This window comes from Perna viridis, chromosome 5, assembly GCF_037379345.1.
Source record: "Perna viridis isolate PV_CMFRI_1.1 ecotype Kerala chromosome 5, ASM3737934v1, whole genome shotgun sequence".
Taxonomy (NCBI): domain Eukaryota; kingdom Metazoa; phylum Mollusca; class Bivalvia; order Mytilida; family Mytilidae; genus Perna; species Perna viridis.
The window spans coordinates 25,081,584-25,104,437 of record NC_142449.1 but is presented as its reverse complement, the minus strand read 5'-3'; the positions used below and the strand labels follow the sequence as shown (position 1 = coordinate 25,104,437).

At 33.6% G+C, this 22,854-nt stretch overlaps 1 pseudogene across 1 annotated transcript; it reads left to right on the top strand.

Annotated features, from left to right (window-relative positions):
* Positions 1–1,787: 1,787 nt before the first annotated feature.
* Positions 1,788–22,226, top strand: LOC148616808 (lysosomal alpha-glucosidase-like; annotated as a pseudogene). The gene is made up of 20 exons (XR_015922301.1): positions 1,788–1,976; positions 2,911–3,305; positions 3,684–3,832; positions 5,962–6,130; positions 8,067–8,163; positions 9,004–9,248; positions 9,951–10,082; positions 11,319–11,423; positions 11,916–12,029; positions 12,753–12,837; positions 13,602–13,716; positions 14,013–14,146; positions 15,072–15,223; positions 15,602–15,753; positions 17,312–17,396; positions 17,720–17,895; positions 18,168–18,256; positions 20,334–20,383; positions 21,020–21,166; positions 22,114–22,226. The product of XR_015922301.1 is annotated as a lysosomal alpha-glucosidase-like (transcript).
* Positions 22,227–22,854: the final 628 nt, after the last annotated feature.

Here is a 22,854-nt window from a genome sequence, read left to right as displayed (position 1 = left end):
ATATGGTTGTTGTCTCTTTGATATATTAATATAAAGGCGGGAACCAATTAAGGAGGTGCTGAACAAGCACGCTCGCTGGGGGTTGCTAGGGGTGCGACAGTAACCCTCTTTTGAAAACAACAAGCACTATTCAACTAGACTTTTTGATTATTGAACTGTGTCTATTCAAGTCGAAATTTTAGAAGAAAAACTCCTGGCTTTTCAGCGCTACCGCTTTCAAATTTTGTCTGATGGTTTTCTTTACATTTTTACAAGGTTTATAAAATAATTAGAACGATGCATACATATTTCGTTTGAAAAAGAAAACTACTAGTTAATAAAGCAATACAAACTTAAAAAGAACCAAATAGTAGAATATAAAAATAACGTAAATCAAATCAATAAGTTTTGCCTTTACTTTACTATATTACTGAGCTGTGCATAGAGTCCGATGCATTTGAATTTATTTTTTTGACATGCAGTCTACATGTACAAAATGAAAAATTAAAAAAGCAAGTCTGAATACATAATGAAAAAATATATATGAACCAAAATTGGATCCGGAGACAAAGACACAGAGACAGATTATTTATTTTCAAAACCTGCCGCCCCCCCCCCCAAGAATCTTATGGTCGCCCCTTATTATTATTAATGAGTCTTAAAGTGCATTTGAATTTATTTTTTTGACATGCAGTCTACATGTACAAAATGAAAAATTAAAAAAGCAAGTCTGAATACATAATGAAAAAATATATATGAACCAAAATTGGATCCGGAGACAAAGACACAGAGACAGATTATTTATTTTCAAAACCTGCCGCCCCCCCCCCCCCCCCCAAGAATCTTATGGTCGCCCCTTATTATTATTAATGAGTCTTAAAGTGCAAGCTGTATGCAAATCAATTGGCATTGTTAAAATATGGACTATTGCATATCAATCATATTAATAGGAACCAACTATTTCGTAAAGATCACAACATAGCACTACACCAAGCTCCGAACAGCGCCTGACGTTCGAAATTTGCTGTAGACGCTGTCGCAAGCCATCTCAGAAAATACAAGAATCTTGCAAAGTCGGAAAAAAGTGAATGGTTCTAACTAAATATGACGTCTTCATATCGTCAAACAGTATATGTCGGTACAACCACACCTTTAGCATCTGTCTTTATTCTTTCGCTGTCCCTTCGAGACAATACACTCATTTAAAAACGTTTACGCGATGATTTAATGGCTGAGAGATTATCTAATTGAAATAAATTAAATACAAGTAAATACACGCATTTAACACATACGATGACATAAATATACAAATTTAATCCTACTCCCATAGGGGGGGGGGTAAACTGAACAGCCGTTATTTTGGCTTTACGTCACAAAAATTACCGTGTTTGTCATATTAGAAAAGAAATAATTCCTTCCGGGGGAAGATTTCTACTCATTTTAACATGGGTTTGGCATTTATATTCTCATTTAACACCTCGCTGTCCCTCGGTGTTAAATAATCGAATATAAATGCCGTACCTATGTTAAAATGAGTACAAATCTACCCCATCCACATATTATTTCTTTTATTTCTTTATTTTATACGACGTTTTCCGATTGTCAAACGACTTATTATTTGAATAACGCCTGGAAATTTCGACAGGCTTGTCTGTAGCGGTTAGTAAGAGAGGTAACGAACGTCTGCTGCTGCGTGGAGCCTGGAACTACACGAGCTCAATACCATCCGTTCAAACAACGTTTACCCACAATATGAAAGTGCCTCAATTTACTATGGGATAGATAAAATTATGCCTATCATTTATCAGTGGAATTTATTATCAGACCAAGTTTAAACATATTACATGAATATCGACCTTTTGAATTCCCATTGATATTTTGGCATTAAACCATGTGGCTGGACGTTTTCATTTTGATCTCTAGTAGTTTAACTGCAGCACAAATAGTTTGCGACAACAACAACCCATCTTCCCGTGTGGACTGCCATCAAGAGGCAGGTAGGGAATTTTCATTTACCAATCAATATAAAATTCATATTATGCTTATGGTTAAAATGATTCAAGGTGCAGGAAAAATACACGGAACAAATAATGTTTTTTTATCTACATATACGCCATATTTATACGGAACTATTGTCCATTCTGCATTCAGATTAGTATTTTGGAGAAAACCGTACATTTATTTTCTTTTTAAGGAAGTAGACCTAGGATAAGGGACATAACTCTTAAAAATCATTGGAACGTTTGTATTCAGAAATTTACAACAATCTCATGTAAGCATCAAAGAAACATGGATTGATTTCATTCTGATTCAAATGAAAGCTTGATAGGCTTTGGTGAATTGAATATGATACAAACATGTCAGTGATTTCAAATATTGTGTCCCTTACCCTAGGTTTACCTCCTTAAATCAACCAAATCAAGAACGATCATAACGCTTGCAAGGTACCAATTTTATGTACAATTTACATGTGTGTAATTTTATCTCATAAGCACAGCACCCTGATGCCAAACGGATAAATCTATATCTGTATAAGAAATATTTAGAAAATTACCTCCTGTCTGAAATTTATAGCCTGTTACTTAGGGTATAATTTTATACTACTTCAGTATACAATCCACTTCTTTGTTTACCGTTTGCGCTGCACATAACAATAAGCAACTCGAGCAGCACTTTTGTGCAAAAAAGAGATGCTTACCACACCATTGCACCTGATTCATAACTCCATTTTTGGTAAGACTTGTTGTTTCTGTACTACTTTGTTCGATAGCTATAACACATTATAAAAATTCATCACTTTGCTTACGACTTTGTATATACTGCTTTAGCCATCGTTCTCATTTTTCCGATCTTATTTCGGAATAGTTTGAGTTTCTTCTATTTTTAAATAATAAAAAAAAATCTATGAAAACTTTATATATATTATCGTAGGAGCAACCCAAGATAAATGCAGAGCTAGAGGCTGTTGTTGGCATGAAACACAGCCTGGTACACCATGGTGTTTCCGGCCAAAACCTAAAGCAGGACAGAGGTGCAACGTTCCAGATATATCACGTGGTGATTGTCACCCAGAACCTGGGTCTTCTGAAAGTACATGCGTTGCTAGGGGTTGTTGTTGGATGAGCGCATCAGCATCTGGGGCCTCCTGGTGTTATTTTCCTTCAGATTACAAGGGTTACAACTCAGAAAATGTGCAAGAAACGAACCTTGGGCGTACCGCAGACCTAAATATATCACCTTCATCAGTGGCTTTACCATTTCCTAAAGTTCTTCAAAAACTTAAAATTGATGTTTATCAGGAAACAGAGACAAGACTTCGAGTCAAGGTTGGTGCAGACACGTCATTAGTTGAAATTTGGAAAACTTTTGATAAAGACAATCATTTGCATGTAATTACAACATCAGTGGTCAAAATCATAACCATTTGTGGAGAATTTATAAACTTTTGAAAAAAAACACAACTAAAACAAGTACTTGACTTATTTTAAAATAACAGACAATATCGCCACTAGTATTTCAAATTTTATAACAAGACACTCATATGTACAGTAATCGATATTTGATGAATAATTATCTTTTAAGTAAAAAAATGTGATAGTTTGCATTCGTATATAGAAACTTGAAGAAAAACATGACTGCTCTAGTTTCGTTCCCGGTGATATTGACAAAAATAGATTAAGCCGATTTACAATTTTGAATTTCAGATTTATGATCCAAACATGAAACGATACGAAGTACCATTGGACAAACCCAAAGTCCTATCTAAGGCTTCTCTACCGGCTTATCAGTATAATATTAATAGTTCACCCTACTCAGGGGTCAAAGTGACGCGGAAGTCATCATCATCTGTAATGTTAGTGCATACTGTTATCTTAGGCAACGATAAAAACAATTTTTAGTCAAGAGGAGCATATGATAACATGACGTTACTACAAAGTAAAACAGTCATTAATGATTACATATAGCTAGGCACCGCGCGAACCAATTTGTCATCGAGTTAGGGTGGTCAACTTCATACTTGAATTCTTCCAGTAAAGAAGGATATTTTCCTTTTCCTTTTGGGTGTGATATTAAGACTTGATTTTTTTTTTTCGACAAAGATACCTTTTGTATGATATGTTTTCATGATAAAATGTAAAACCTTTTTAGATCACCTGGGCGAAAGGCCATGTGAGCTATTGCCATCACTATATGTGTCCGTCGTCGTCGTCCGTAAATTATTTCAAACATTTTTCTCTGAAACTACTCGACAGATTGTAACTAAACTTTGCATGAATGTTTCTAAGGGAATTTTTAACAACCCTTGTGTGGGATTTTTTTAACTGAAAAAAAAACATGTCAGCTTTTATTGAAAAAAAAAGACCATAGGGGTGAAACTGAAGAATTATGCAAATAACAGTTAGGTTTAGCTTAAATCTGACAGAGACTAAGCTTTAAATTGTTCAGCATGAAGGAATGGACCTATGCCGAAATTTTCTGAAAGATCCGTTAACAAATGAATGGGTGATGTATCCTGAAATGGATTTTTTCCCCGAATTTTACATTTCCAATTTTAAAATTCTTCTCCTCTGAAATTACTGGATGGATAGAAACAAAATAGAGCATGTTTAACAACAGTTACTATGTGTGGTGATTTTTGATTTTGCAATAACATGACCGTCGTTACTAAAAATAAACCATGGGGAAAAATTGCAGAATTATACAAAAACTCAAACAGTTGGGTTCAGCTAAAATCTGGCATGGCGTAAACTTGTTCAGCATGAGGGGATTGACCTATGCTGAAATTTTCAGAAAGATCTGTTGACAAATGAATGAGTTACTGGTACTGAAATGGATTTTTAAGCCTTCTCCTCTTAGACAACTTGTAGTATGGATTGTAACCAAACATGGCAGGAGTGTTTGTTAGGATACCCTGGACATTGTTTTGTCTGCCGAAAACGTGGCCACCACTTGTAGAAATTGAGAACTTGTTAAAATTAGTCGAAAGCCAAAGGTTTATCCAAATTTTCTAAGGGGAAAATTGAGCAGTGTGGTGAGACGGACTTATGCCAAAATTTTCATTAAGATCTGTTGCTCAGTGTTAGAGTTATTGCCCTTGAAGAATCTTGAAGAACAAAAAATTACTATGAGTGATTTATTTTATAATATGAAAACCGGGTGGATAACTAAGATGCTCTCTATTGATTGAATGATTCTTGTAGCAATAGTACGGTAAGGTCAAACATCCAGCTTTAGAAAACTATAAAGACTATTTTTGACCAGGTGAGCGATTCAGGCTCTCTTGAGCCTCTAGTTTTAAATACCAGCCCTGCTCGTAAAAAAATTTGCCCGGATTTTCTATAATAGGTGTCAGGAGATACGAACAAACCTAAAAGAACGGTAAAAATATAAATTCACGAGAACAGTAAGCAAATAAAAAGACTCAAATGTAACAAACGATCAAGCAGTACGGTGATAATTAATCGAGGGAAATATTCAAAACATGAGGTACTATATGGACAATTAAACAAGGTCAAGAAAACGGAGACAGAAACACGGCTTCTGTCGGACAGCATATAGTATCTAAAAAGAAAGCACAGGGAGGCGAATGTAAACCGAAAAAAAAACAGTATGATATATGAACTCAGTTTGAAGGAGAGGGAAGAACAACACAGTTCCTCGTGTAAGTGGAAACTTGCCGATACTAAATTAAAAGTACTCGACGTTTTTGTTGTTGTTGTTGTTTTTTTGTTTTTGTTTTTTGTTTTTTGTTTTTTGTTTTTGTTTTTGTTTTGTTTTTTGTTTATTAGTATAATTTTTTTATTAAGTATTTTTTTCACGGAAATTCTTGGGACACAAAACGATTTGATGCTGACATGATATTTTCAAAGTATGTGATTTTTCTTTTCTCATCGTCTTTGGAAAGAATAAAACATGCATGGAAAAATGAAGGGAGATGACACTTTGTCAATATTCATATGGCAATCATCATTTATTTTTCAGTTTTGATAGCACCGTTGCTCCATTGACGTATACGGACCAATATATTGAGATCTCTATTGCTGTTCCCACAAGCTATTTGTATGGTCTAGGAGAACACACTGGTTCTCTTTTATTAGAACGAAAGACTGGTCTAAAATATTCCATGTGGACAAGAGACCAACCACCCAATGTAAGTGTGAACCATGATTTTATAACGAATTATTTCAGTACCAACCCACATAAAATTCCAATAGTAAAGTGATTTATGGTGAAGAAAACCCACCAAACCAACAACTCTGTGTTAATCTATATATACTATATATTTACATAACGATATGTATTTTGTATTCAGATCTGCACTTGTGAGAAAATAATGTATACTAATCTCCCACTAAAATCAACCAAGTCAAACAAAATCGAGAACGGTTACTTTTGCAAAATTCCAATTTCATGTACAATCTATATATTTTTTATCTCATAAGCGCAACGACAAAATGAAAAACTAAGGCTGTAGTCCATGGGCTGGGAAGGTCCACCGTGCACCCCCCATTCATCAACTTCATGGTGATTTTTAGGTACCTCTATACCTCCCATTACCGAATCAATTTGTCGCCAAAGAATATTCTCGGATTCTTTTTCAGTATAAGCCTATATTTGTACCCCTCTCGGTCAAAAAGCCAAGATTTTTGTTACTCTATTGTTTGAGGGTCTTAGCCATCCTAGGATAGCAGGTGTTAATAAACTAGACAAATACAGGTATCATCGTACAGCCCAATGCCTCAGCTTTATAATAGTTCCAAGAAAAAAATTGTAGTAACACTTAGGGTTTTGCGGTAAAATGAAAAAAAAAATGTACCCATTCCCCGCCGAAAAATCGTTTAAATTGACATATTTTTCAATGTCAAAACCCCCAGAGTATTAATGCTTCAGTAAAAAAATGGCTTATTTGATGTTTCCTGTTTAGTTTTATCACAATGTATACTTCTGGGTTTTTTATGACTTTTGGCGATTTTCATAGAATTTATCCAAAAAAAATGCAAAAAATAGGATTTTTTATTTTTCGGTCAAAAGTCACATAAATTCGACTCTACACGTTATTGCCCAACTAAACCGTCTCAAATTTGGTATCATTCGATAGATAATTTAATTTTCTACATAAATGAACCACGAAAACTAATTTTACCGCAAAACCTAAATATTACCGAAACTTTTTTAGTACTATTATAAAGCTGAGACATTGGGCTACATGATGATATATACAGATGTCAGTTTACTATGTTCTGTATAAAGGAGAAGTTCGTAGAATAAAAAAAGACTTAAAATAGATTATTGCCTCCACGAGGTCTACAAAGTAGCCAAAAATACAAAAATGCTTCAGTTTATTTTTTGGCGACAAAAAGATTCGTAAATGGAAAATATAAGGGCACCTGAAAATCATATTTTGGTTGATGAGTGGGGGTATCTCAGCCTACGCACTACTGGTTATATTATCTAGAACTGATTCTGAACAAGAAATTAAACTGAATTCAGTGGGTTTTGACATGCATGAATCACCTTCTAATTTGTCTGATTTTCATAAAAACTTACACTTAAATACTCAACGTTTTCCTTAAAGTTTATTGTTCGGTATAATTAAATGATTCAGCTTTTCAAGAATGGAAAGTTTTAGACTGTTCCAAATTTCAAATCAACGGTGCACAATGAAAAGGGTTAAAGGTTTTTATCTCTATTTGTGTTTAGTTATATTTTCACATTTAAATGTGTCTACCTATTCATATGGATTTGTTAAAATGAAATTCAAAGGTCATTCATTTTTGTTAAACTGTCATTTTATTTACTCTCACTAGCTTTCGTCTGAACACCATACATTTTGTTGTACGATGACAATACTCGTTCACCGTTATTGGTACCTTCATGGATGCAAAAAGTTCTTAAATTTGATAGATTCCAACGGATATTCTGTACTTACCAACCCCTGAATAAAATAAATATCTGTCAAAAAAAAAGACGTAAATGTGGTCAGATCATATCGGTTTATATGCATTATAAACACCATACAGCCCCATAGAATTAGTTTGCATTATACAAGTTCGACTGTATTAACATAATAATGATTCTGATTTTAGCCTGATAGGAATCTGTATGGATCCCATCCGTTTCTCCTTGGAATAGAGTCAAGTGGCGATGCTTTTGGTATATTTCTTCTTAACAGCAATGCGATGGGTAAGCAAATAGATTCAACGATTCAATAATTGTTGGGGTTTAACGTCCGAGCAGCAATATTTCAGCTATATTCAGACGATGAACATGAAATGGATGATAAAATGAACATGAAATGATGATGAAATAAGAAAGAGATGGGACACAAGGGCAACAGGGCCGACAAATTTATATTACCACTAGAAAAAGGGAGGGATGGGTAGGGTCGGGCTATTTAGCCTCCTGTGGCGGAGCGCAAAGGTTCCTACTCCTATCGGATACCTCTGCTGGGTTCTTTAACGTACGAGGAACGTGGCATCTTTCCCAACACGGTGCACCATTATTGTTTGCGGTCAGGTTTTCCGTATTATAGCCTGACAACCCCAGCATGTAACACGCCAGGGGTACCCCATTCCACCACCTGGGGCACACATCCCAGTTGCTCTGTGGGCAGAACGCCTAGCCCCCGGCTAGGTTTCTGAGCACTATTTAGTCGCCTTTTACGACAAGCTTAGCGTTGTTGCAGGCATATTCTTTGGACACCCGGATCTGAAAATAGAAAACAAACTAAAGATAATGTGTTGTTATAGATCAGTTTCGTACCCGAATTTTTTTTCTTTTCCGTCCATTGTAGAACGAAGTGGATTCTGAACGGGGCAGATCCAAAGATTTTAATACATCGGATTCCGGGCTATTACGTGCTCATTTTCGTCCATATTTTGCACGAAATTAACAGATTTTCACAAAGGGAATTCTAACGAGCTATACCTGTTATATCAGAACGGTGTCTAAGTATTCAAATGCACTTGGATTTTGATAAAGGAGATTGTTGTCAGAACTAATTGATCTAATTTGTCCTTTCAGAGGTCGGATTAGTAGATACAACACCGGTATCAGTCAACTATAAAACGACTGGTGGAATTTTAGATTTTTACATTTTCCTTGGACCAACTCCCGATAAAGTCGTCGAGCAATATACAGAGGTTATCGGCAAACCGATGTTCCCGCCATATTGGTCGTTCGGATTCCATCTCTGTCGCTGGGGTTACACGAACACGGCCAATTTACGACTTATTATCGAAGATATGAGAAGAACTAACTTTCCTTACGTAAGCCAAACGAATCTAAATGGCCTTGAAAATTGTGGGCTTTGGGTGAAACTTTTTACCACTTTTTTTGCTGACAAATAGTATATACAGTTGTATTTTCTAATGCACATGTATGAAGCGCTCCTTATTCCTTAGATAAAACGGTTACACTACGATCCTGTCAAATCACGAAAAGTTTGAAAAACTATATGTTACTAGATTTCTATTGTAAACTTATTGTACAGGCGCAAAACCGACCTACATATACAACGTTATAGAACGATGCTGTATGTAAAATAACAATGGTTTTGTATTAGTTGCCGTGGTTTTTCGATTTGTTATGTGTTTTGTTTATTCCTGTTTATCATAGCTTTTTAAATTGTGTTTTTTTTCTTAATTATTCTTTACCAATGGATATTTACTACTTTCGATTTGAGCGACGTAGGTATCAATGTTATAGATTAGGATAAGCACCATTGAGCTATACGACCTGTTTCAATGCGTAAACAGCATTATATTATAATTAGAACAATTAAAATAAGACAATTGTTCAACTGATTACTATATGTTTTTTTCACATTTACTTCTATGAGTTATACATGTATATTAATATTAGTACAAGTTGTATTAGGATTATTTTACAAAAAAAATATCTTCTTTCGACAAGTTCCCTATCAAAGTTGGATTAGCTGGCTTTTTATTACATTCCTTTCGTTAATACAGGATACACAATGGGTCGATATAGATTATATGGATCAATACAGAGATTGGACTTTGGACCCGGTCAATTTTTCCGACCTTCCTGCTTTAGTAGACGATCTACATAGCTATGGAATGCACTTTATTCCAATTGTTGTAAGTTGAGAATAATAAATCAATATGAAACGAAGGAAGCCTGGAAACAATTTAGTTATAGTGATATACACAACTTAAAAAATGAAAGTGTGTGCGTAATTGAAATTATACCGTCACTTTTGTAATATGAAGGGTTCCAAGATGTTTTTTGCTAGAACATGATCCTGTTAGTCGTCTATGCTCGATTTCGTTATATTTCTTCGCTGTGTTGTCTGGTTGTGCTAAGCAACTACTACAAAATATAGATGGGGTATGATTGCCAAAGCCATTCACCAAAAATCAAGCAACGAATGATTCAAGGCTAGAAACCACTAATTCCACTTCCCATAGACTTCTATGCAAATTTCACAATATTCAATGGCTTCTCTGGACTTTACCTTAACTTTAACCTGCAGAGGACTATATATCAGAATGATTCTACATATGTCAGCTCACAATCCTCAGAATGGCATGTGAGGTTAGCAGACTTGCAGTGCAGTACGGGTCACCGGAAGTGAAGTGTCTATAAATAGCATGGGAAATCCCAGTGTTTTCACAAGATAGGGGTATATTTAGAAATCATTATGGAGATCAGGCTTTACATCACAAGAAGCAAAATGCACCTATAAATTGTACAGAAATGTTTTTCCTTTCAGAAACTGTTTAAATTTTTTAAATAAGATGAGAACTTTTTTCACAGCACTATGAGGAACAGGAGTAATTTCTGCGTAGGACTATTTTTGCGTACGTTCCAAATGCTCATTGGTTGAATTGGTGGTCTGTAACCTAAACTTCTACAGGTCACCACACGGTCTTCAATGATGAGCAAAACCCATATAATAAACCAAGCTGTCAAAGGTCCCAATAGAAATGAAGTCAAACTATTCATAAACAACGGAAAGAGTTCTCGCTTTTTTTCTGTTAGCAAGTTCAAAATCCAAACACAACCGATAAACACAACATATTTACTCAAACAAAAATATCAAAACAAACACGTCCAACCGGATTTAGTGAAATATCATACAATATCTAAGTGCAGGCTTTGTTTTAAAATATTTAAAAGAACATCATGTGCTGCACATCTGAAATTAAATCTCTGTGATTTTGTAAAACATTTCTCTGACATGCCATTCTTTTTATCTTTTGACTAAGTTTGAAAAACAATATGCAAATAGGGGATACATTTTGTTCCTATTGGAATGACAGCTTGTTGAAAACAATTGCCCAGCATATTTTAGTGTATCATTTATCTTTTAGGATCCAGGAATCAGTAATACTCAGGGATATGCTCCTTATGACGACGGTGTCAATAGAGGAGTGTTTATCAAAACAAAAGACAATTCTTCGTATATTGTAGGCAAGGTTAGCCAAGATAAATTAATCATCTACAGTACTGCTAACGTTCACTAAATGCAGATTGTCAGTTGCAACAAAAACATAAAATTCGATGTATATCTACAATTTCCCTTTTGGTGATATTTAATTGAATCATCCATGTAGTATAGCTCAATGCTGTTCCAATTGTAATTTATATCGCCTATGTGGTTTCCGGGTAGAGATTACGTCGCCTCGAGTGCGTGAGGTCAAAGGCCGAGTCACAACAAATACCTTAAAAATTGGTAGTCACTCCTTCTCCATCAAGTACAGTCACGATATTAGAGGGGAAAGTTGATTCGCAGTCCTAGAGTGGTGGCATGCTTACCTACGCGCTGTAAACGTTGTTCCTGTAAACTAGCACCACAAACATATCAGACTAGTACCAAGCATAATACGTTCGATTGGTCACTTGAACTCTGTCTCAAATGTTACTTGCTAAGTTCAAGTGGTTATAATATGGAATTATTTTCTTCACAGGTTTGGCCGGGTAATACGGTATTCCCTGACTTTACACACCCGGATGCTTTGAATTACTGGTACACCCATGCTAAGTCTTTCCACGACAGAATCAAATTCGATGGATTGTGGATTGTAAGTTTATCTTGGAGAAATTATTATTCATACAGTATACTACATGTATATTGTATATGTTTGCTTTAATTTAGATCTTTTTCTACCGTGTGCGTATTCTCATCCTAATTGGAACACCTTTATCTTTCTAGTTACACAAAAGAAAAACCTCGATGGCATTAGGAGGATCTGTCTGGAATTTTGACCGATCCGATTCTAAAATTATAGTTAAACTGGTTGATTTTTTTACCATTACATACTGTACTTTTTTTCCTGGCTCCTGGCTTCGTACCAAATTTAATGGAAGAGTTGTTGTCCTTTATATCCAGTGCTATACAACTATTTTTTAGCACCACCTGGTGGATAGTACTACTTTGATTCGTGTATGACTTTAATTCCGGCATTTTTTTTCAAGAAGAAATTCTCCTTTCTGCATCCGAGGTTATTTTTTAGTGTAGCGGAAATGGCCGAGTAATTCCGATTGTTCTCATCCTTGCAGCTTATTTTTATAGTTGTCAAAATTTCTTGAAAATTAATAATTTACAATTTTGATGAAAGACTTCATGCATGACAAAAAAGGACTAGAATTGTGACGGTTTATACGTAATTTCGTATGAAATATATATTTACTGAAAATGCTTGTGCTAGAACTAAACAAACATGTATACATTTCATTTCCTTGTTTTTATTTTACAATGAAGAGTTGTATGGCTTTTTACCACAGTTTGGTTTATTTCATCCTAGGATATGAATGAACCAGCAAATTTTGTTGTGGGATCTACAACAGGGTGTTCCACAGACTCCTATGACAACCCGCCATTCGTACCCCGTTAGTATTGAGTTATTTTATTTATTGATACGGACTTCATGATACTCTTCAGTGTCGATAAATTTGCCTTTTATTATATGCCTGTTAAATCAATTTTGCCATGCAATCGAACACTTAAGACAGTGGGTACCATTATGTTTTATAATGACCGTAAATTATAATGTAGTGTTGCTAAAATCGTCATGACAATATTGCAAGGTACAATATTTACCGACACATTTGTCTGCGTATAGTAATTATAATCATGAAGACCTACAGATGTACGTAGGAAGATTTTGTTATTCGTACATTCCTTGAGTTTTCCTGACAGACGCCATCTTGTTTGTTCCACTTGCAACAAACTCTGCCTTTTAAGTGCCAGTCTCTGTAAGAATCAGGCAGTGGATGGAACATAGTTTGAAAATAAAACAACCATTTTGAAAGTTTAATTTGACGATTTGATGCATCAAAATCAAGAAAGGAAGAGTTATAATTTCTTAGAAATGCTCTGAAAAAGAACTTTTCAAGGCAGATAGCTTTATCAAAAACCGCATTTTTCTAACATTCTATTGAAAAATGTCTATGCATATCCAGTGAAATAATGGTCTGTTCAAATAGTGAAAGCATCCCAGAGTCAAAGTTATGTTCCTGATTTTTCTTATTTTGCATGATTCTTTAAAAAGAAAATACACTATGAAGTAATACACAACTTTGTCTGTATTGAAAATCTTTAACATCAGCATAGCATTGAACGAGAATGTTTACATTTCCTCAAATCATTGTAGCCATTACAGGGACAATGCCGGATAAAACACTCTGTCCATCAGCCCAACAACATTTATCATCCCATTATAATCTCCACAGTATGTATGGACACTTCGAAGCCAAAGTAACTTATGAGTAAGTATTGTAGGAAATAAAAATTTAATGCACATTATCTTGTAGACTATGTAAAGTGGAACATGCCCATCATTTTTTATGTACAGGTAAAAAAAAAAGACATTCAATAATTTTGTTACTATCATTTTGTAATCACATAATATATGCTTCCCATGAAAACATTTTTAAAAACTGGTGCAAGTTGAAACAAATATAGATAATCGCAATAACTAAGGGCAAAAATTGTGAATTTCACTCATATTCTTTGAAGGCCATCTGTAAAGAAAAATTTATCTTTCCGTGTTATTTTTGTCTAGTACAATGAAAAGGATACGAGGTAAAAGAAGTTTGATTATTTCCCGATCAACATTTGCTGGTAGTGGTAAATACACTGGACACTGGACGGGTGACAATTACAGTAGCTGGACGGACATGAAATACTCGATTGCAGGTAAATATATCTCGAAGACGAGCCATACATAATAAGCTTCGGAAGTTGTTACCGATGTTCTAAGATTATGAATAGATCGGAAAAGACTTTAGCGTAAGGACAAAGCAAACCATAGAAATGTACTAAATAGATTCATATCATTTTTGAAATTTTAGAAAAGGCTATGAAACCCAGACTTGGCTATTTGAATAAAGACTAGTTTTACTCTAATCTGTATAATTTATGTTCTAACTTTCATAAAAAGGACTTTTCGTTCATGTTAATAAAAGCTATACATTTTCAGCGTTTTGTTACAACGTTCATACAATGTAAAAAGTAAAACATATTGAATAATGGTGTCATAACATCAGCAGCAGCGATTTCACTACAATGCAATATAAAACCAAATTTTATGGTGTTTGCAATGATGTCTTTTCTATGGTTTCAATTTAAATTTTTGTGAATTAATGCCAGTTGACAAATAATGTTCATACTCTAGTGATGTCTGTTTTTATTGGGAATTGCTGTTATGTTCAATGTTAAGCGTACATTTAGTTTAGTCATTGCAAGAATCAGGCATTTTGAAAGTGCATTTGACTATTTGCGCCATCAGAATCAAGGAAAAAAGACACGATTTTCCATATTATTTTGGAACATTGATTTTATTTAATTTCAATGAATATTTCAAGGGCAGATAACTCTGTCAAAAACCTCATTCTTCTATTGAAAAATTCTGAGCAACTTCAGTGATGCACAGATCAAATATTTTTTTTTCAAGTCTTTTCAAATAGAGAAATCATTCTTGAGTGTAATGACATCGTCAAATCGGTGTGTTTTTTACATGTAAGTTTCTGATTTTTCACATTGTGCCCGAATCTTACCAAAACCTACCCTTTTATATTCAATTACTGAAATAACTAAAGAATTACTTTTTTATCATCCTTAGGAATGATAAATTTCAACATGTTTGGTATTCCAATGGTCGGATCTGATATTTGTGGCTTTGGTGGAGAAGTTGATGTTGAATTGTGTACAAGGTGGATGCAGTTGGGTTCATATTATCCATTTATGCGTAACCATAGAGATCAGACGGGAGACGTAAGACTAACTATTCTTATTTCGAGAGTGCTAAATTTTTACTACAAGTTACCTATCAATGCACAGTATTAAACGGAAATAAAATGTTTAAGGGTGAAACTTCTTGTTTCATATTTTAAATTTTGATGTTCACAATGACCTTTATAAAGAGAACTATAATTGCATATTGTTAACTTCAGAGAGATTTTTTGTAAATTACAGAAGCAATTCAAACAGTCGAAAAATCTCTATAAGAATATGTTTAGTGTATAATTATTTTTTGTATTACATAATTTTCTTAGATTTTAATGACATATTCTGGTTTTAAAAGGATACAAGGAAATCCAATTTATTCACATTTTATTAGTTTAAAAAAGCGACTACAAAATATTTGTATAGGGCCAAGATCCAGCTAGTATGAAATTTAGAAGTACCTTACCTGCAATGAAAAATGCTGTCGAGCAGCGCTACCGACTCTTGCCCTACCTATATACGTTGTTCCGTAAAAGCCATTTGAATGGAAGTCCAGTTATAAGGCCGCTGTTCTTTCAGTAAGTGTATAATATAGTCATTTTATTAGTCTCTATCAGATGTGCTTTAGAGCAGAGGTTTGAATTTTGAAATAACATCCATCGCTTCAAAAGTTCCACAAACGCTTTTTATGACATATCTACAGCAAAAAAATTGGATTTCTTCTGCGCAATGAAAAATTAAAATAAGCGGTTGGCAATTATCTTTGAATACTGAATTCCCATTAAAGATAGGAAATTACCAAATATTACGTTTGTATTTACTTTGATGTCCGTAAAACGCATAAACAGGTTTCATCAATTCAAAGCCGTTTTAATGAAAATTGGCAGAGGAATCTAGTCAGTACGATATGTATTTTCGTACATAGTTTAAATGTTCCGTTTCATTTTTTTTTCTTTTAATTTTAAGAAGTACATGAACATGAATGTCGTTATTTTCTTGTAATTTAAACAAATTGTGCTTAGATAACATGATTGTTTCAGGTGTTTTTATACTAGTTTGTCGAATCCATTTTTGGATATCAAAACGAAAAACAAAATCATACTTATACCGTTGAATACTCCTTTTCATATTTTTCATTTGGCGTCACACATAAATATATCGGAGAGTCTTTTTGAAGTCAGGTAAGTTAGCGTTCGAAAACGTAATTGAATATTCAAATAACACTAGATGTTTTAATTGAGTCCAATTTTTTACTCAATTAATACTTTCAGCTTCCGGTGCATTGTCTTTTGTATATTATAATTATTATTTCTCTTTTTACTTTCATTGTTTTATACTTGTTTTCTTGTTTAAGCAATAATCGCTTAGTCTACTACGTCATGAAATTTTGGTTAAATTTTCAAATGTTTTAACCTTTTAAGTTGACGGAAGTTATTTTAGACTTACCAGATATATATTTGTATATTTTTTTGCATTTATACCCATTGAAGCATCGATTTTGTTTAAACAAAGATGAAATCGATTTTCTTGCCTTTGGTATTAATAATAAAAAATAGGCAAAAGAACGTAACAAATCCTTGTAACATGAATTGAGATATTGCATGAAAGGTCCCTTGTTCCCATAGAACTCAATTGGAAAATGCCATGCAATTTCCAACCTCATTAACATAAATATTGCACATGGACAACTCCGCCTCTGACGAAAATGACTCGCTGCGGAACGAGAGCACGAGGTGTATATCTCTCATTGGTCAATAATCGATTAATGTGTGTGGTCAATTCATGTTACAAATCATTTATAACACATCATTCTTCGTTATCTAAATAGACTTTTTGCCCTGTGGGCTCAAAGTCTATTTGAATAACTCGTAAGACCGTGCTATAAATGTAACTTTATCCAAAATAGTAAATACTTTTAGAAATCACCGAAAGGTCATCAACAAGGGTTAAGTTCCTGATACATATTTTGATTGAAGACCATTTGTATATATTTCTACAGAACAAATAGTATTATTTACTTAATATTTTGTCTATACATGTAATTTAATGTTATCATAGTGTATTTTGTTCTGGTCTCTATTTATATATCTTCTGTCTTTTATTATATTATTTATTGCATTATAAATACTGTTCAAGATTTCCTCAAGATTCCAAGACTTATAATATAGATGAACAATTTCTCTGAGGAGACGGCTTGTTGATTTCACCTGTACTTAAAAAAGTAAGCATTTCTCTGTGGTGACGGTTTGTTCATTTCTCCTGCACTTACAAAAGTAATAATCAAGACTGCTACAAAAATACATGTACATTTAAATTCTATACATGCAGGTTTCGTTGTTCTGAAAATTCTAATTCTGAAACTAAAAAGCTTGAAGTGCTGATTCGTTACACTTGGTTTTTATCATGATGTAGATTAATACAACTGTATAGAACTTAATTTTTTTTTGTGGTAGGAAATTTTTGATATAGTTTTGTATTTTGACGGTCCGTTCAGTTTGGAACTATAAGACGTGATAGCTTCGAACGTGTTTGCCTTTTTCATAGGGTGCAACTACTGTTCAAGCCTACATCCCTCAGGGTAACTGGTTTGATATTGAGATAGGAGCTGAAGTTATGGGAGGAGTTCATATTCTCGATGCCCCGTTGAACAAAATCAATGTTCACATGCGTGGAGGTGTAATCATTCCCACACAAGGACATGATGTCACTACAACAAAGAGGTAATTTTTTCCCACTTCCTACAAGACCTTAATCTAAAGGAGATACAAGCATAAAACATACACTTGGTGTAATTTCTCGTAACTATACCGTTATAATTTATAGAAGTTAAACTTAAAGATGCATCAATAAGTGAATATTTTTTTTTATCATGAATACTTTAGGTTAAAGGTAGACTTTTCACAAAAATAAATATAATGATAAGAAAAACAGCCATCAACATTCTTCTCTTACATAAAACTTGATATCTAATTTTGTATTTCCTTGTATTTAGTCGTACTAAGGACTTCACATTGTTGGTAGCCTTGTCATTGACGGGCCAGGCTTCAGGAGAGTTATTTTGGGATGACGGCGAATCATTCAGTAAGTTGAACTTTTGATAAAATATTTTTGTAATGATTTCCTTCAGACCCCAGAGATGAAGTGTGTAGGCCTATCAGAATATGGATATGCCCTATAGTACTCATCAAAAAGTAATCAAGGGAACCAAGTTTCTAGCGGAAACCAAGAGAAAGTAATCCAATGACAAACATGCAACAGACATACACAACAAAGAACATATAGTAACTAAAATCATACATACAAAGTAACAAAACAAATGAGCAACTCGGACTCCACTAAAAACTGGGAGCATGGACCAGGTGCACCGGGTGGGTACTATAAAACTTAAGCTTCGCAGATATCCTCGACAAGAAGAAGCAAAACGATGGCTTGATGTAGACAAATTAAAGTTCCCAGACATCAAAAAGTCTTGCAACTTGTAATTGAAAAATAGATTTAAGCCACTTGAAGACATTGCAGATGGAACTGAGGATTTTCATGGAAGGTGGGACACCATAGAGATCAAAAGAAGTGCAAGGAATGTCAAAAGAACGTATGTTAACATGTTAGAAGCTAAATAAGGATGTTCTTGTATTTTTGTACATCTGGAAAAATCAAACCATACCACTTGATTGGGGTAAAGGACTGATTGTAAAACTCTGAAAAAAGGAGTTCACTATCCAAATCTGTAACAACTGGAGAGGAATAGCACTGCTTTCATTCGCAGTAAAGTTTTCTGTAGGATAATTTTAAATATAATAGATAAAATGGTTGACATAAAATTGAGAGGAACAAGCTTGATTCAGAGGACTTCAAGAAAGTATTTAACAGTGTGCACAGGGAAATATTGTAACATCATATGGGATACCAGTGAAAATGTATAATCTTATAAAAGCATTCTACTCAAACTTTGAATGCAGTGTCATTTCTGAAAAGACAGTATCAGGTTCATTCAGTGTTACATCAGAGGTAGATGGCGGCTACTTTTAAAGCCTTACGTCCCATACGATACGAAGAGGATAAATAAGTACCTTCATGGAAGAAATTTATAGAAATAACAATCAGCGTCAAATGACGGAAAATTCCCAAAGGATAACAATGGTTGGTGCTTAACACATACAAGGGATGATTTCACACAAGACAAACTCCATACTCAATGAATAAGTTCATGTTAGGTGAAAAGTTTAAATAACGGGATATGAATGTAGAAAAACAAAACCAAACAAAAAAACGATATTCAGAATAAGGGTTACAACAAAATTACCGATAACTAATCCGATTCATAATCAAATCAAGTCCGAAATAAATCTGGCAAAATAGATATTACACCACCGGAGAAGCTTGTACCACAATAGTCCTTACTTGGTACAGGCTTTTCAAACGAAATGGTAGGTTAAACCTAGATTTTACAATGCGCTAATCTTCCCTCTTAGGAGGGGTTTAGCGCCCTGTAAACCTAAATTTATTGTCTCCAGAAAGGCGAAAATGAAACAAAGCCTAGATAGTAACTCTTGCCTATATTTAATTTACTTTTGTTATTGTCTTGTATTATTCGAAAAGAAAAGGACAAGCGATAGCTTTTAATGTATGTGCATTTATATATTTACATTTAACTAGAAAGTTTCTAACAAGATTATGCGCGTGCTACTGATTTTTACGCAGATTTTGTTTGAAAAGGACAACAGATTGCAATTAACTCTTGTTCTGAAAAAAAAAAGAAAATTTAATTTTAACAAGAGTTATCTTTCTTTTGCCACATAATTAAATTTCACGAAATGTCAAGTATCTTATAAAAATGCGTGCTTGATTTGGCATTCTATTTCAATATTTTCGTTCTGAATATGTCATGTATAAAATTTCTTTTTGGTGCTAGATCATTTATGTTTTTCTACTGCCGCTGGGTTGAGATTACTCCTTTTGACACGTGTGCCGAAATTTATAATGTTTACATATCTTTATGATAGATATTTTTTTTTTAAATTTATCATTCGCCTATTTCTGCTTAAAAGCGAAGACAGAGCACTCTCTGTTACATTGCCTATCAAAAGTATTTTTCAACAATTTTGTTTTACAATGCATAAGTGTGAAATTCTAAGGTGCTCCTTTTTCTCCATTGTAGATACCATAACTGACGACAAATATAATTTAATATCGTTTACAGCAGAAAGGGTAAGAATGGTTATTGGTAAACCGGCTGATTTTCTTTTTGCAAAAAGAAGAGATATGAAATTTAGCCTTTGATTAAAGTGATTGTAAGTCATAATAAAAAAAAACTAATTATTGCAACAAAATTTTGAAATGTCATATTGTGGTGCACATATTTTTATTTATAATTACCTTTATCCATATTGGACATTGACTTACCCTAAACCCTTTAATAATTTATTTAGTTTGAAATGTATAAAACAGCTAATAAACCCTGTCATATGCATGTAATGTGATATTTGATTTATTATTATCAAATGTTAAAAAAGCTGAAAGAAAAAAATACAGACGACTAAACAAACATTCAATTAAAGATGATGAATTAGAATAATATAATAATAACTTGGTAGCAAACTTTGATATGGAATTCTAGTTGATGGGCGCCTAAATTATATATTCAATAAAACTTTATCAAATTCAAGAAGCATCAAGCATTACACGCATATGTTTTGTTTTGCAGAATTTTCTAAAATTGTTAAGTGCTCAAAGATCATGTAAACTCAAAGGAATTGGAAACGACGGGATGTGGAAAGCTAACTGAAAATTGTGATTTGCAATGTTTCAAATTCATTTGTATGATGTTTGTAGTTATTTGTTTAGGCAAGGCTCACATCACAGATAGTATTGCAAGGATTTGCTGGGAAAATGACACTGGGATCAATAGTAATGTATGGCGTTCATTCTCGTCCATCAACTGTTGATTTCAACGGTCATCAAGCAGCATTTACATATAATTCTACTTATAAGGTAAATTAAATTAAAACGATATATCGATAAACACCACACTCGAACATAACTGCTCTTATTTTGTATAGAAAATATAATGATATGAAACAATGAAAGTTAATCTTATTTGTGCTGGTAAGAATTCCCAGAACTAACGGTGAAAATAAAGCCAACGATATAATACCAACCGCTCCCATTCTCAAAAATTTATCGTTATCAAACATGAAATTATAATGATGTCAATCGAGTCTTGATTCGGCATACCTTCCAGTATTCAGGATTAAGGGGTTTAATAAAAATATATAAGGTAAACTGTTACGAAACATTTGTATTAAAACCATGCATGTGGCCAAAAATATTAACCATGAGCCTTCAAACAAGAAGTTGACCTTGATTAAATCTAAAATAAGTGTTAGTCCCCAAACGAGATCAGTCAGATTGAACTATATTTTATGAAGTTGCAGTTGCTAACTTCAGTCGCCTTTTTGTATATTCCGTTAATTTATAGATGGCGTAATCAATTTGAATGATTTTGACATATGAGGTTTTCGACATCCATTTATGTTTGGATTCCGTTCACAAATTATTGTCATGCTTAGTCAAGTTTAGTCAAGTCTGTTAATTGTTTTGTTGGATTTTTTTAAGTATTAGGTTAGGTTTCTTTTTAGGTTAGGTTAGTTTTAAATCCTATTTATGGTTAAAATGCATAGTATACAAAGAAAGCTATATTATGATTTGTCTCCTTTTCTTTTATTACATTTTATAGAAATATGTCATATTCAGTTTCACTTTTCATCATTTTACTTACGTGACTCTGCGTTCCAGACAGCTACACAATTTGTCATATTAGACCACACCTAAACCCGTTCGGTTAACTTCGCGTCCGGTAAAGGTTCTAATATGTCGTGACGCAGTAACACATGATTAATCTTTTTATGAAAAATACATTCTTGTTTCACTGTTTACAGGTTCTTACAGTTCAACATTTAAATTGGAGTTTACTCAGACCAATCACGATAACGTGGTGATGTATCTAATCAAATAGTGTATACATTAAAAAGCAACTTTTATTGTTATCGAATCAACGAGTTTCATTTTATTAACCCCATAATTCGTACAAAACAGATTAAAGTCACAAAGAGAACAAATACACTAAATACTATGACGATGATTATCAGAAGCACATGAAATCTAAGAGAGGAACAGCTTGAAACTTGAACAAAAACAAAAGCAACCGATTAGTATGTGTTTTCTCATTTTTTCGAGAACTTTGTTTCAAGGCTGCAGTTCAATTCAAAATAGATAGTTCAGATTTAAAGTATAGTATCCTTAATCATTATTTCATTTATATACCACGTTTGATCATAAATTTGCATTGGTGAACATCTTTTCAAAACCTTCAAGGAAAACAGCCAATTGATAAAATCTGGTAAAAATGTTTTTCGACACAGGAAACTTAATCTACAAATTTAATAGAAATGTAATGAAATCTATCTAAACTGAACAACACAGTGTCGAACTTTAAGATTGGATTGGTTAAGACTGGTACGTGGTTTGAAATACATTGATACATGTATTCATATTGAGGGACTTTCAAAAATTGTCTGCTTAAGACATGTTTTCGGATTATTCAGGGATTATGTAAGGTTCACCGTAGACAGTTTTTACTGTATAATAACACATCTGTCAAAAATAATACGAAATCATCA